Source organism: Lampetra fluviatilis, chromosome 1, assembly GCF_964198595.1.
Source record: "Lampetra fluviatilis chromosome 1, kcLamFluv1.1, whole genome shotgun sequence".
Taxonomy (NCBI): Eukaryota; Metazoa; Chordata; class Hyperoartia; order Petromyzontiformes; family Petromyzontidae; genus Lampetra; species Lampetra fluviatilis.
Genome location: NC_136275.1, coordinates 20,112,519 through 20,129,081, shown reverse-complemented (window position 1 = coordinate 20,129,081; position 16,563 = coordinate 20,112,519). Strand labels below are relative to the sequence as shown.

Genomic DNA, 16,563 nt, shown 5'->3' with positions numbered 1-16,563 from the left:
CCTGATGGTAATTTTATCTTTGCGTAGTTTGATATCAGCACAATGTGCTACTGCAGTTACTAGTGGCCTCTTCGGTGGTATTTATTTAGCATTTGAACATTTCATTTGAACATAAAATAAATGCCCGTGGTTAACAACAGTTATTGCTCATGTGTACGATTGTATAGTGTTTCCGAACTGTATGTTAATTCAATAAGTACATGTCTGCAGTGGAATTTTTTTTAATTTTAATCTTTTTGAAGTGTTTTGTCTGTACATATCATGCTTATCTTGTTGCGTTGTTCAGCATCATGAACACAATCAAAACACAAGCCAAGATGTTTTAGGATTCTTTATTTCACATTGTGCCGAGGTGTGGCGATGTGTAGGAATCAGTACGTAATTACACAACCCACGTTGTAGTTAGCAGCAGCAAGCGTTGCGTGGCATCGTTGATTTGAAGTGATTGCTTGCTTTTGTCAGCACGATTGCTAATGTATTTAATTGCTGCGAGTGTTGGTTGTGTGCGAAAGTGCTACCAGAAAACATTTCACCCACTGCTTTTCGACAGAAATAGTCAAAGCAGTAGGAATAGCGACAATTGTCGGTGAAACTCCGCTTCTGCTGACAGATTAATTGGCCTTATTTTCCAATTATTGCTGGCATGTACCAGGGCTCAATTGGTTAGGACTGCTCTGAAACTATTTCCCTGTTCAACTCTCCCTGTCTGCAACTCCCGCCCCCTCCCCCAAATGTCCAGGAGGGAGAGAGTGAGGGGAGACGTTGATAATTTCCCTCCGGTCGCACTCATTACACACAAAGTGCTTTCCACAAGTGAACCACAATGCCTTGCTGATCTCGTCAAGGAGCATAAACCATCACGCAAACTCCGGTCATCCTCACAGCAGCGGCTTTTGGCTCGCGATCGGACAAAGACGGTTACTGCATCGCACACTTTCAGATGCCCTTCTGCGGCCGTCTGGAACGCTCTCAGTTAACTACCTCGCCTGGTATACAGGATGTCGTGGGTGTCATCCTGATCCTGACGTCAATATATTTGGAGTTCACATGTTCTCCCTGTGGTCGCATAGATGTTTCTCCAGGTCCTCCAGGTTCTCCCTCCACATTTAGAGACATGCGTTGAGGGTATTTGGCTGCTATAAATTTCCACATTATAACTCAGTGGGCATTGCCTGGTAAAATAAAATAGCCATAGATTGAAGACTGATTTTTGTGTTTCGTTTGTTGTCCTTCCGCCACACCTCCGATTAGGGCGGTTAGCTATGTACGGTGCGAAATAAGTTTAACATACATAGACGATGATAGAAATGATAATGATTTTGTTTGGGCAGTGCTCCAGAAGTGGGAGTATCTCAGAGCGATTTGTTCGCAATAAGCAACTTCCGTCACATCTCATCTCAAACATTTTTTTAAGGCAGCTGACTCAGCAGCTGACCTGCTAGCAGGCACATTAGTTCGCCGGTAGGGGCCGATCATTTTCTATGTCTAGTGGGTTCAATTGAGGCGCACACTCAACTTGGAGGCAGCACTATTAACGCATAGCAACCAACGTGAACATTATATACAGGGTGGTGACCACCGTTCCTAATCTCACTAACACTCGGGGAGTACTACACAGCGTGACCAGGGCAGGTGACGGGCTGCCTGGTCACGAACCACGATCGTACACTCGAGGACCGCTGATGGCGTCTTTATCCCGGGGTTGAACAGCCACGCTCTCTGTTCACACCCCGCTGAAAACTCCCATGGCGTGGCCGGCTCCGTCCCAGGCCACGCCCCCCTTCTTGTTCCTTCGGGAAGGTCCGGGCCCCCAACCACGTGACCCCCAAGCTCCCCCCTGGGGCCCCTAGCCCCCCATTGTCTGGTCATGTGTCCTGTTGGGTTCACACAGAGTGGCACGGCCTGACGCGACCTCCGTGACACCCGCTTACAGCACCCATACCGAGCAAACACAGTAGTGACGTCATACGTCCCTACATATGTGTAATCCAAATTTGAGTAATTCAAACCATCATTATTATCATCTTCACGCCTCAGGAGCAGCAGTATAGTATAATCTTTCCCCTGCAATTGAAGGAGCACTGTTACCTTTTAAAACAGTCTGCCTCATCAGCAGACCACGCTTTCTCACCTGATGATGGACGCTTGTGTTGCGCCCGAAACGTCGTGATTCATTTTATTTTATACCTACCAAAGAGTACTGTTACTTGGTGTTTACAGCAGGCATTGAAGATGCACCGTGCAGTATGTTTTTTGGAAACGGCTGGCCGATGCTATTCGGGGATTACTTTGGTCGGAATTCGTTTCATGCGTGGTGTAATGTGTGCACCTTTGTATATTTCTATACCGGAAGAATTACGTAACGCACCTCGGTCATGTTCTGCTCCCCTTGCGCAAGCTAATCTAAAGTGGCACCAAATGCACAGCTGCACTGGCGGTTTCTGTCCTGCCTATTGCGTGGAGGCTGTCACTGCATGGCCGTCTCTCTCTGTTACAGCTGCGCTCGCTTATAGCAATGACGCTGCATCCATCAAACCCCTGCTCCCCTCCCTCTAAGAACACGCTGCCGAGCATGGATTTGGACGCGCGTTGATGAGTGCCTGTACGCAGGATTGCTAGATCACGGAGCGATATTCGTCTCACGATTTTACGAGACCGGCATGCGCACGACGACTGTCATTACGATGAAGCATTCTTCTCATCGAGACATCCGTCTGGAATGATAGCTGTCTCCCCGACAGACCTGGTCTTCACCTGAGGACGGCTGCTTGCGTTGTGTCTGAAACGTCGTGAGAATTATTTTATTATGTTTTATTTTATTATTTTATTATTTCCATTCTACGTGACTTTACCGAAAGAACCAAGAAAATGATAGCAATTTCGCCGTGTGAGAGTGTTACAGTTGAAGGTCCTTTTGGGTTTTTTTCGTGCCGTCAGATAAATTTGGCTGAGTATACCAGAACCGTTGTGACGAACTATTCTACATCAAGGTCAATCCCTTTGGTTTCCACGTGCGTAGACATCAACAAAAACAACTTTACATCTACTGTCATCACCATCACCGGGCACAACTGCAATCTCCAGCTCAACGTTGTATATATAATTGTCACATTTTCGCTTGCTTTTTACTCCAACGTTTTTGCCGGAAAACAATATCAATTGGTGCGTTTGTCCGGCTGACAACTTGATTTGTTTGGCTGTGTTGGGTGGTGGAGGGTGCATAGCTCTCACTGTTATTACATAACTATTCGATCTAACCCAAACATCCATTTTTAAATCACCAGCTCAACTGTCATCGTCGTCATCACACTTGTGTTGAATGTGCCCAGTATTTCGTAGTCTGCAGTCCTGTAGAGAGGGTGGCGTTGTTAACAGGTCTTGGTCTCGCGACTGCGTACAGGTGAGCTGGTTATCGACCAGGAAGATCGCTAATTGACTGTATAATGAATGGCCTTGGACAGGTCGGCGTGTCGAGCCAGTGTTATCTGATACACTCGTGGGCGTGTGAGTCTGCGTGCGTGCTTGCATTTGCCCGACTGGGCGTTTAATGATCGGCAGTGCAACGGTTAACACACTTCGCTACGAACCTAGCCACCCGAGTTTGATTCCCGCTCAAGGCCAACATCAGCGAAAATTATCTGCATCGGTTCCGTGCCTCATCTAGGTCGACTCAGCTTCAAATGAGTACCTGGTGCGGTATGTAAAACATCGCCACTGGGGAGACAAAGGCAGCCGGACGTGGTGCTGGCCGCCCACCCCCTCGTGTGCCGTGCTGGCCTTCATAGGTGCCCGCTAACAGCACTTGCCCCTACAGTCTGTTAAGTTTATACGGGCGATCTTTGTGGCGTTTGCCCGACTGTGCGTTAATGACGAAATATATATATACTGTATATACAGGGAAATTTGTGAATGCATATATTTTGCACGGCAAGTCAGCTGTGACGTCACATTTGTCATGTCACCCGCATGCGGAAGCATAACGCAGTGTGCCTACTGATGTCACGCATCCCCCCCCCAACAATCCGCGAGTAAAGTGAAATACAAATGTGTTGCAGGTCTAAGGCGTTCTTTGCGCAGCATTGCTTAATATTTCAGTCGTTTACTGCCGGTCGCACCCTGAAAGTTGTGTGTGTCTGCTGCAAGCGCGTGTATGTGTACCTATGGACGCGCGCGCATGTGTGTGTGTGGGGGGAGCGGTAGTGTAGTGCTTAGCGCGCTTGCGCTACCAACCCGGCGACCCGAGTTCGATTCCCGCTCACGGCCACCACTGGTGACGATTATTTGAACCGGTCCTGGGCCTCCCCTAGGTCGACTCAGCCTCAAACGAGTAACTCGTGTGGTGTGTGAACATCACCACTGGGGGACAAAGGTGGCCGAGCGTGGTGAATCCAAGTCCCGGGCAGTGAAGCTCGTACATTATAAATCAGAAATGTGCCTTCCTTTATATGCTTGCGTAATGACTGCGATGAAAATACAATGAAATACACGAGTTGTCTTGCCTCACGGCAGATGTGGAGCGTACGTTCACAGGAAGTTCCAGTTTTTTTATGCTAATTTTGGTCACGTGACCAGGAAGTTACGATTTTAGATTTCCACTGTACCACGCGGGCGTCGGCCATTACACAGATAAGTCAAGATGGCGGCACGCATCGCATCTCAGTGAGACCACAGCCGCACTTGTCCATTGTGGGAGCTTAAGAAGCATTGTCTGTAAGTTGTTTATATTCCTATAATATTGGCAATGCTGTTGTAATGTTGGAATGACCGTTATAGTGATGTAAATGCCTTTATGGTGCCGTTAAGTTGTTGTAGTAAATACGAGGCCTAGTTAATAACGAAGCCTGCGACTTTCCTTATTGTGGATGTTACTTGTGATTTAGTAGGTCGAGTCAGACTTGTGCCTATGTTGCGATCCTGAGAGTAAAGATGACGAAGTATCTCATCCACAGTTTAGTGTTATGTGTAATGCTGTACATTTGGGGTGCAGTGGGATGAATACACGATGTGCCTGTATGCAACGCACTGGCTTGTGCTTTGTCTAGTTGTTCAGTGGTAATGTAGGGGCCTGGTCCGTCCAGGATCTATTGTTATCTAAGACAATGTTCTGATGCTGTGGTGTTCATTGTGTTGGTGTTTCCGGATTATACCAGATGCTGTATCTGTGTTTTCTCACCAGTTTTACCTTGTTAAATCAATAAATGACGATTGGAGTTGGACGTTCATCCTGGCTCCGAGGGTTTATTGAATGCAAAGTTATCTACTCGACTAGCGGTGCAACGCAGCGCACAGCGAGACTGAGATACGAGTGTTATTATTGTTTTATTATATTTTGTATGTCTTCAGCCAATGTCAGTTAATGTGTTCATATAATTGAATGCATTTCTCACTTGCATAAATAGTGTTTTATTTAACCTGATTATCTCAATGGGATGCATTATTTAGTAATCATTTCACAACATAGATGAGGGTAGCAGTAGTTAAGTACGGGCTGTTTTTAATTGTAATAATTTGGTCGCAACTATATATTTCAACAAAATTTGGGTTGTACGTTTACATTCTGGGTGAGTGTCTCCCTACACTGTGCAATTTGTGGGCCTTATTTGACCATACTTCACCAATGTGTGTTGGTCAACGCGGGGTGCATAGGCCTTGGGTCATACGACAGAGCTACATTGGATTCTGCTGCATTGTCCTCTGCAGCCAATCATAACCGCGCAGCAGCCTACAACACCTGACTTGTGCATAGTTGGTCGCCCATGTAAGGATTCTACAGACTCGATCTTGCTTCATGCTCGAGGTATGACGAGATCGGTCACATCCTGAGTGAACTGGGCACCACGGTGAAAGATGTTAACTATCTCGCCTGGTATACATCAGGTCGTGGGTTTGATCCCGACCCCGACCCTGACCCGTGTATATTTGGAGTTTGCATGTTCTCTCTGTGGTTGCGTGGATTTTTACGCAGGTCCTCTGGTTTTCCCTCCACATTTAGAAACATGCATTTCGAGTATTTGATTGCTATAAATTTCCACCTGATAATACGCTACTTCGTTGCGCTCACATTTGTGGCCAGGTCGCTTCTGAAAAAGAGCTACATAGCTCAGTGGGGCGTTATACCTGGTAAAATAAAAAATATATAGTTTTAGTTGTTTACGTTTATATTTGGTCAGAGGCAAAACAATAGGATTATTTCTAACTTTGAGAAGTGTGCTGCTGCTGCTTCACATGCATTCACGTCCGGCAGATACGGCAGATGGCACGCACGCCTTTGGTAAAAAAAAAAATCACCGACGTGAGCAATGACTGTTGGGGCTCTGCCCCGGTACCGGCACAGCAGCTTGTACACAGCGAGTGGCCCGGGGTCACAAGCGTGTGTCGGCATGACGCACGGTGGTGTCTGCCCCGGGCCGGCGGCTCATTCCGCGGGCCTCTGTAAACACTTTAGCGGGCTCCAGGCGAAGGAAAAGTAAATGATTATCTCGGGGAGTCCATCTGTCATTCACCCTCCGCGGTTGCTAGGGAACACGCGGAGTAATGCCACGCGCAGCCTCTTATCATCTTTCGGCACCTGACGGGGAGGCGCGTCGCACTCCGTTGCCTTTGGCCACTGCCTGCGCTCATTGTATTGAGGTCTCAGAACAACGAAATCTATTAGAAGTGGGTGGGTGGGTGATCCAGAAGGGTAATAACTCTGTCGGCCGAGTATTGCTGACAACCTGGGTACAAATCGGGGGTGTCGGTCACCCGTCATTCAACAGCATCAGTCACAGTCAATCCACTGCGGCCCTCTCCAATGATCCTGCGATGTAGTAATAGTCCACCGAGCATTTGTACACGAGCTGATTGCATTACTCCCATTTCCACGGTGGTCATTCTCTCGACCGGGTTCCTTTTCTTTGGCTGCCACTCTGTCAATATCCCTGACCGTCGGCCATCATCGCTTCCGTGCCATGTGTCCTGCCCAAGCCCACTAATTTCCCTTAACAACTGTAATGTTGTACTTCACCCATGTTTTACAATCCACGAGTTCCTCTACACGACAGTGCTCCTCGGTTTAGAAAAAGGGGGGGGGGGAGATTGGGATCGCTCCCACACCGAGTGTGGTCCACGAGCAGGATACTTATATATATATTTTTTTATATAAGAATGGATCTTAGTAATAGGGTTTTACCCTTTCAACTGGTACAAAAATTTACACCTTTATACAAGGGATCATGTTTCCAATAACCACAACACAAGCAGTCAAAATGCAAACAAAAAGAAACAACTCTGATAATGACAATGATATGCACTGTCCTTGAAGTTGATTGGTCCACACCTGAGACAGCTTTTCTTAGAGCCTAGTCTCCATTGGTGTTGGACCAGATGACGCCTTTTGGCGTGTGAATATCATTATCATTATCAGAGTTGTTTCTTTTTGTTTGCATTTTGACTGCTTGTGTTGTGGTTATTGCAAACATGATCCATTGTATAAAGGTGTCAGTTTTTGTACCAGTTGAAAGGGTAACAACCTACTACTATATTTTGCTACTGGTAAAGGAGGCCTCGTAGTGTAAGAAGGGATCTTGTTGAGTTTTTCTCATGGGATGAACAGTCTTCTTGCGCAGAAGTTATTTTCGTGTAGCTAAATGTTTCCTCTAGAAGCAACATGTTCACAATTTTAACTTAACAAGAGCGTTATGATCCAGCATTAATTTCCAATGAGACACCAAACTAATTTATGCAAAACCTGTGGGGATCCTGCGATTTTCTCACATTTATTAAGCCGGCTAAATTAAAATGTCTGAGAATATTAAACAAAAATATATATCAGCATGACTATCATTCGACAACACTTCGCTCATGCAGGACGAGTGGGAAAGTGCGTCCACCGAATGTGTGGACCAGGGGTCAGGGGAAGGGATGTCAGAGGTAGCTCTATGAAATATCCACTTCTGTGGGCCGTTCTCGAACACGCAGGTTCACGCTGCTCTGCGAGAAATCCGAAAGGAAGCTTCATGTCATGGCGTGACAGCGATAGGACCATCAGGATAAAACTCTGGTGGTGGTGGGGGGGGGGAGATATAACAAATAAAACAGAGCCATAATAGAGTTTGTTTTGGTTAGATCGCGTAGATATATAAAAGTGTCGTTAAAACCCACCACCACCCGACACAGCCAGATTGTAAATGCTGTGGCTTGGCTCTCCAACACACCGGTGTGCTGTACTAGTGTAGTGCTTCAATAAAGACATACACAGTACGTGAGTTGAGGCGAGTCTTTTATTAACACTTCCCTTACGGGACGGCTTCTATAATTGGTGTAAACGTAACTATCCCTATGTAACACTATGCAACACTATGTAACCCCCTTGCACACGAGGCTATTGAAGATCCCAACCCAACGACGTGACCCGACCCACCCAGTGTTACCCACAATGACGACCCTTTACCGTATCCACGCTGCCCTTTTATCCCCCTAGCGGGGCCTTCCCCTCCGCCGTCTGGCTACGCCCTCCTTCTGGCACTCCGCAGCCGGCTCGCTCCCTTAATTACCCGAATGACGGGATGTACTGGAGTTTCACTAGGCTCGCTCCCCTCATTACCCGACTGATGAAATATTCCGGCAATCACTCGTGACGAATTGGCCACGTTCTGTTTACGTGACAACCCTTACTAGTTGGCTGTGTCGGGTGGTGGCGGGTTTTAACGACACTTTCATATATTTACGCGATCTAACCCAAACACCTCTTATGGATGATATTTGTCGCGTGTTAAACTAAATAAAACAGATATTTGTATCAGTCTTAACGAAGTACACGATGACACCTGTGGTCACATAGGCGTCATTGGCATTCGACGAGGCATTTAAAATGAGATCGCAAGCGTGAACATTGGCCTCAAGGTGGCTTTCCAAATGGTGTAGTGAGTGTTGGCACGAGACGTATTAGGCTCACCGCTGCGAACCGGCTGCTCATTCGCCGTGTGCACGGGAAGGCAGCCAAGGATGGGGCGGTCACGTGCCCCCGCCCACTCCTCGCTCCTTTGCCACAGAGAGCCGCAGTGGCGAGATGTTGACTGCCTCGCCCGGGATACAGGAGGCTGTGGGTTCGATCCCGACCCTGAGGCCTACTGTATATTTAGAATTCGCACGTTCTCTCCGTGGTCACCGTGGCCTTTTCTCTGGGTCCTTAGATTTTTTTCTCCACATTTTTATTTTTTGGCTGCTATAAATTCCACGTGATAAGCCAATTCGTTGAGCTATCGTTTGTGGCGGCCAGGTCGCTTCTTAAAAAGAGCTATATAGCTCAGTGGGCCTTACCTGGTAAAATAAAGAAAATAGTTTACAAATAGTTTAGTTTAAGGTGCCCTCGGCTCACACCACAGGGTGGTTCTCCACCGTTGGTGATTCCCGAGTGTTGGAGCACAAGGTGCACTCATTAAACTGTGCCCCTCAGCTAGGTGACAACGTGTCCCCCACTTTCTAACTTGCCTCACCAACTTCAAAACTGTGCCCGCGTGCATCTGCGGCGAACAGCCAGTTGGAAGTAGCTCTCTGATATGTTTAAAACTAAACTGTAAACTAGTTTTACACTTACATCATCATGTGACCTCCTTTGCCAGTCTAACACCGTTTGGCTCAAAAGAAAGCTGTCTCTGGTGTGGACCAATTAGTTTCAAGGACAATGCATATATTATCAGAGTATGTTTTTTGTTTGCATTTAGAGCACAAGCATTGTGGTTAATGCAGATGTAACGGGTTCTGGAGACACTTGTAGAGGTAAATTCTTTATTACAATCCAACAGCACTCCAACAGTCCAACAGTCCTGATACTCTGTAACAACTCCCAGGTACACAGCCTAGGTACACAGCCTAGATACACTAATCTGGCTACGCTCTGGAACTCACCCTCACAAGGTCGTAGAGTCGGGAGTTCCAGAGTCCCACCACTGGCTCTCACAGCGTCCCAGGGTCCTCAGATGGCTGGTCTTGGGTCTTGAGCTACGACTGGCCCTGATCGTCCAGGGAGCTCCCCTTTTATGCCTAGTCCCCAACGAGGGGTGGGGCCGTGTGCGCCCCCAGATATCCCACAGAGCACACACAGCCCCCCCCCCCCGTTGGTGGCGCCAAGCGGCTTAAGCGCCTGGGCCGCCCGGGAACCCAACGCCTGGCGCCAAGAAGCTTAAGCGTCTGACCCGCCTGGGAACTCAGCGCCTGGCGCCAAGGGGCCCAAGCGCCTGGCCCGCCCAGGGTCCCAGAGCCCCCAGCAGCCCCTCCCTTCTTATGTCACTACACAGACATGATTCCTTGTAAAAGGTTCAGTTTGGTGTTTTAACATCTTAACACCGTTTTTGTTGCCAGAAAAAAGGGGGGAAATCTATTATCATAGTTTTACATTTGTTTACCAGTTTTTGGTTCCAAGCAGTAGTGCTGGTTGGAAATGTGCTTCTGTATTCAAAATATATAGATAAAACAGTAATGGGTGTGGCATGTGTGTATATATAGCGTACTGCAGCTACCGTATTTGTCAGAAAGCTAAATTTAATTAACATTCCAGGTTATTGGCTCTCTATCACGGTTAACATAGTAAAGTCTGAAACATTTATACATTCTTTGAAAAACGTTTCAACATGAAATCGCAAGCCGCAATTTATTTCCTTGACGTAACTCAGATTCAGGGAGAGGGTCCAGGGTATATTTAGAGAGGCTGCAATGAAACGCAATCACGGAGAAGTAACGCGCTGATGCTCTTGCAGTGCTTCGTGAAATGTGCACGATCGCCCCGTCGTGTCGCCGTGAAGTTGCGAGAAGCCCATTCTTCGGCTTTAACGAGCCGGCGGTTTATTTAAAAGGCGAAATAGCGAACGCATGCCCCTGCTATTGTATCCCTAACACGTCTGGCAGTGTGTATACACCATGCGTGCAAGGAATTTCATAGAGGACCTCTGTTTCAAAAGCTCAGCGGATTTGTTTGTTTTTCTACGTTGCCTTTCGATCGGGAAATTTAACAAAAATAACAACGTTGCACCGCAGCATGCCCGACTGTAGGCATGGCAACGCGGTGCATTGATTCATCGATTAAAATCGATTCGTGTGCTCGTGGGTACGCGCATTGAATCGCGCTTTGCGCGAGAACCGAACGTGTTCCGTTTGTGTAAATCGCACGCAAATCATCTGCACATGCAAATTTCGGTAATTGGGAATATTAATGACAACAACAAAACCCTCACGTGAGATTAAAAAAGAAAACACAAAACAAACAAAAACTCAGTGAAGACAATCCTCGAATTGAAATTCGAGTCCACCCCGCCCACTCCCCTTAAAAAATAATGTGTAGCAATTTATCAAATGACTCTTTGGGACTGTGGCCCGGGGAGGGACTGGTAGTGATGAACCGCTACCTGTTGACCTGACTACATATTGTGTCTCAGTGTTATGCAAATGCGTTGTCTCTAGAGGCAGCGGTTGCCAGGATGATGCGAGATTGTGTGTGCGTGTTTTTTTTTTCTTCTAAGACCCATCAATATTCCCCTCATCCTATCTCCTCCCAGCTTTGAAGCCGAAATAAATTAACAAACCTGAAGTGTCACTCAGGAGGGACAAAATTATTCACAGTGGCTTATCGCAGCAGCGTGCACGTCAGATGCATCTGCGGTGTACGAAGCCCTGGCATCGGCGATGGCTACAAGCTCGATAATACGGTCGATCACTGCTGCAGGATTTGTCAACACTGCTCAATTTCCCCCGTTGTCCGTTAATTGTTTAACCCGCCATTCATATATGTATGCATGTGTGTTGAACTTCTTTCGCACCGTACGTAGCCAACCGTGCTAATCAGAAGTGCGTGATATATATGTGTGTGTATGCACATATTGTCCACTCGTTTGCATGTGTATACTGTATACGTGTACGGCCCTTTTGTCAATCCACTGCTGGATGAGTTCCTCCCCACACTGTGATATTGCGGGAGTTGTTTTGACTATACTTTACCATTATTAATCAGGGTGGATTGTGAAGGTGAGGAACACAGCGTTGTGCTGTTCGGTACAAATGTAAGATTGGACATTTTTTTTTCATAGCTCTGTAGTTGACCTCAAGTTGAGGCAAATGTTTAAAGGACATTGTTCTAGCTTTCGATTTAAAGCTTTCGTGACTGCAGGGATTCATCTTCTTGGTTCTTTTGGTAAAGTCACGTAGAAGGGAAATACTAAAATACTAAAAACAAAACATAATAAAATAAAATTCTCACGACGTTTCGGCTACAACACAAGCAGCCGTCCTCAGGTGAACAATAGTGCTGTCTGAAAAACAGCGTCGTAATGAACACATTGTTCTAGCTTTTTTTTTATCCAGTGTAGAAACTGTTTGTGGCTGCAGCCCATTGAGAACTCAAGTTTGGTTAGTTATCACTCACTCAGTCACGACCTCAATCCGATGTATATTTGGCCAGTGTTATGGCTTAGCGGTAGCACATTCGACGCATGTTACAGAGGTTCACAGTTCAAATCCAGCATTTCGATACTATGGGTGTATTTACCGTGGCCATACTATGCGCCATCTGCCGTGTTGTCCTCTGCTAGAGTAGGCCATTGTGTTGTGGCGTCATGGTTAAAATTTGCCAAATTAGACAAATTTAACTGCAAATTACTCAATTGGAATATACATCACAATCATCGCCCCCCCGCCCCCCTGACTGCACTACACTTGTCAGGTTTACCTGTGTAAACTAAATAATGTAAGAATAACAATGTCCTGTACGTGTATGCAGTGAGTTTCTTACAGCTCGCGCTACTTTTTGACATTGTGCAGTCATTACATTCAGAGTGTGTTCACCACCATCTGGGTTAGCGCTAAGACATTTTAGCAATTGATTTACTAAACTAAACTTTTTATTTACCAGGTAAGGCCCACTGAGCTCTTTTTCAGAAGCAACCTGGCCACAAATGATAGCCCAACGAAGTGGCTTATCATGTGGAAATGTATAACACCAAATATTCGAGACACGTGTTTCTAAATTAGCAGGGAAAAACTCGAGGACCCAGAGAAAAATCCACACGACCACGGGGAGAACATGCAAACTCCAAATAAACAAGCGTCAAAATCTGGATTGAAGCTACGATCTCCTGCGTGCCAGGCGAGGTAGTTAACATCTCGCCAATGCGGCGCTCCAATGTGATCAAAATGCAAACAAATATCATCCCAGACAATGTGGCGCAGCCTCATTAATAATCGCACGGTATTTATTTCCCAAATTAATCCGCTGCCACCTTTTCTTTCCGCCATTTTTTGTGCAAACGATGCCTTTAATAATTCGTAAGCGGTATAAATGATTGCATTTGCTGAAACTTTGGTGAACTAATTAATGTACTGTACAGCCATTTGCTCGACTATACGTGTGTGTGTGTGTCCATTCCAGCTTATGATCCCAAAGTGCACCTAGCCTGGCACAAGCGCCGTAGTGGCGTCACTGCCACCTAGTGGCGAATGTCGGCTGTTGGATGCATTCGATCTCAATCTTCACACGAGTCGGCACTTCGCTCTGTCACGTGGGACGTGTTTATCAACAAGCACGTGCAGGGTCTCACGACTCAACCTGCATAGATGTTGATGATGATTCAGTGGGCATCAAAACAAGCACCGTGAGAAACCACGTGTCTATCACCAAGACAGCGATGTGCTTGCTCTTGCTTGCCGTGTTCGTTTCGCATGTGTGGATTTGTGAACTCAGGCCACGCTCCTGGACATGCCCATGCAGTACACGCTTTACGTTCCTACTTCAGGCGTGACTAGGGGCCGCTTTTTCTCATTGGCGTTTGTCACGGTATCTCTGACTGCGTTGGTAAAACATCGGCGTTCGAATGAAACCGTGGCAGATAAATTTACCGCGGGTGTTTCGCTGCTGTCCATGCGGGAGTTCTTTTGTGGCCGATTATCCCTCCACGCTGGCGTTTCTGCCACCGCTAAAATCTGCAGGCGGGATTATTTATAGACACAATAAAATGCTCCTGACTTAATAATTCCAAAACTCAGACTATGCAATTATAGGTAATTCGTGGTACAATTCAGAAGGCATTGCATAAGTGGATTCTGTATTTACATTTTTTTCTTTTTTTAACTCGGCGATCCTTAATATTTTTGTACAAACCTATATTTTGGGTTGAATGTCTGTTACAATGCATTCTAAACGAGTTATGTTATTGACTCTTATCCTTGGTGAACATAGTGAGGTATTTAGAACAAGGTGGTTATATTTAATATGTATATTTTTTTTACCGGTGTGATGAAGCATTGCGAAACAACCCAATCACCCGCACGGCGTTGAGAGGGCTTAATCCAGCAGTAGATTCGCAAAAGGGCTTCACGCGTACAGTTATTCATCAATTTATCAATAAATATTATTTTAACACGTAGGCTTTCGCGACCAATATCATCCAAAATAGAGTTTTTTTTGGGTTAGATTGCGTAGTTTTGCACAGAATCAACGTTATCAAAATCAATTCAGTGTCCTTGTTGGCACGCGTATTCTGCGACTGCTCACAGTTGTATTTGGGAGAATTTAATATTTTTCTGATGTTCTTTTAGTCTCGTGTTGATCATTCGTCCTGTTTGCCCAACATAACATTTCCACACGTGCAGTTAATCCTGTACACACCTTCTGTTGATAGCTTCGGTAATACATCTTTTGTACCAGATATTAATTTCTGTATTTCATGTATCGTGCCAAATCTGACTCGGATGTTTTGTTTTTCCAAACGTCTGGCTAGTTTATCAGTTACTCCCGCAATGTACGGTATTTTGATCGTTTTAATTACTTGGGCAGTTTCAATGCTCGTTTTATTTGATTTGGTTTTGGCATTCACTTCCCTGTTGATTTGTGCATCATTGTAACCATTAATTTTCAGCGCTTCTTTAACATGTTGAATTTCACTACTCAGACTGTCACCATCTGACACTAAAATAACATGAGAGATATATTAAATACTCCCAAATACAACTGTCAGCAGTAGCAGAACACGCTTGCCAACATGGGCACTCAATTGATTTTGATGATGTTGAAGTTCTGTGCAAAACTAGCTACTACTGGTCAAGACTAATTAGAGAATATATCGAAATTGAAAGAAATGAACACAATTTTAACCGTTCGGATAGCTACCACCTTAGGGCTGCGTGGTAGCGAATCATCAAATAATACATAGTTTAAATGCATGCCTATAAAGGGCACCATACTTCAATAGGGATTACCGTGTGCACGGCTATTTTAATACACACAATAGAAAGGAAGGACGACATGAAAGGGCTCGCATAATGCACATGCGTAATGTACGTTGACTCATTAACACCCCCCCCCCCCCACTTTGCGCAAGAGCGCAGAAGTGTGGTCACCACATCTACGCCTCCATATAAGGAACGAAACAGACTTCTCCACAAATCTGGCTGTTGCCTGATGAAGCTAGTTGTAATTACTGGCGAAACGTCGTACTCAGATTGAAAATGTTGTGGCTTGGCTCTCCAACACACCGGTGTGCTGTACTACTAATGACGAATTGGCCACGTTCTGTTTACGTGACAACCCTTACTAGTTGGCTGTGTCAGGTGGTGGCGGGTTTTAACGACACATTTATATATTTACGTGATCTAACCCAAAAAAAACTCGATCATGAATAAATATAATTTACAGCTTTTCATCAATCAACATCTGGGTGATGGGCTTCCCTGTCTGAGTAGTTGATGAACCATGCTTGGCCAGGCTGGTCAGTGCAGGTTATTTGATGGCGAAGGAGTAGTGCAGGGCTGGATCAGGTATCACCCCCCACTGATGTGAGATGCAGCCTAGAATCAAGCTCGGGTCGCTGGTTCCATAGCTTCGTGTGCCACCACTCCAGCCAGCTGGAGACCAAGAGCCAGACTAAGACGACGTCACGCATTAAGGGGCCGTCCATAAATGACGTCACGCACCTGGTGTGGGGGGGGGGTCAGACATTTGTGACGATGTGTAACAAAGGGGGGGGGGGGGGTTGAGAAATGTGACGTCACGTCAAAATGCGCAACTTTAAATAAATATAGACAACACGTTCTACTTAATTAAATAGACTTTTTAATAAATGTTTCTCCTACAACATCAGAGTGCAGCACCACATTAAATACGCACGACAATAACAATAGTTTAAAGCGATTTGAAGCATGTTTTATATTATTTGGGGGGGGGGGGGGACAGAGCTTTGTGACGTCATATTTGAGGGAGGGTCTGACTTTTTGTGACGCCGTGTGACGAAGGTGGGGGGGGGGTCAAAAATCGTCTAAAATCGCGTGACGTCATTTATGGACGGCCCCTAACTTCTTAAAATTTGCAATGATTCCCATATACGAAACATATAATTTCAGAATGTATTGTCCCATAAGAAAAACTGCGCGTTACGATTTTTTGAATCCCGTGTGCTACACAGTGTTCGACGCTAATGCGCGGTTATTTGTGTCATTCACTGGCAATGTTCACAAGCCGACTAATTGTGAACATTGCCACTTGAATGAGTCTGCTGGAGGCGTTGCGCATACTTCATTACTGGCCTGAGCCCCGCGGCGTGC

General features: G+C 45.9%; 1 protein-coding gene across 9 annotated transcripts in view; it reads left to right on the top strand.

Annotated features, from left to right (window-relative positions):
• LOC144933790 (dual specificity calcium/calmodulin-dependent 3',5'-cyclic nucleotide phosphodiesterase 1A-like) overlaps positions 1-16,563 on the top strand; it is a 180,963-nt gene that overhangs the window by 91,516 nt on the left and 72,884 nt on the right. The gene's annotated exons all lie outside the window — the stretch shown is intronic.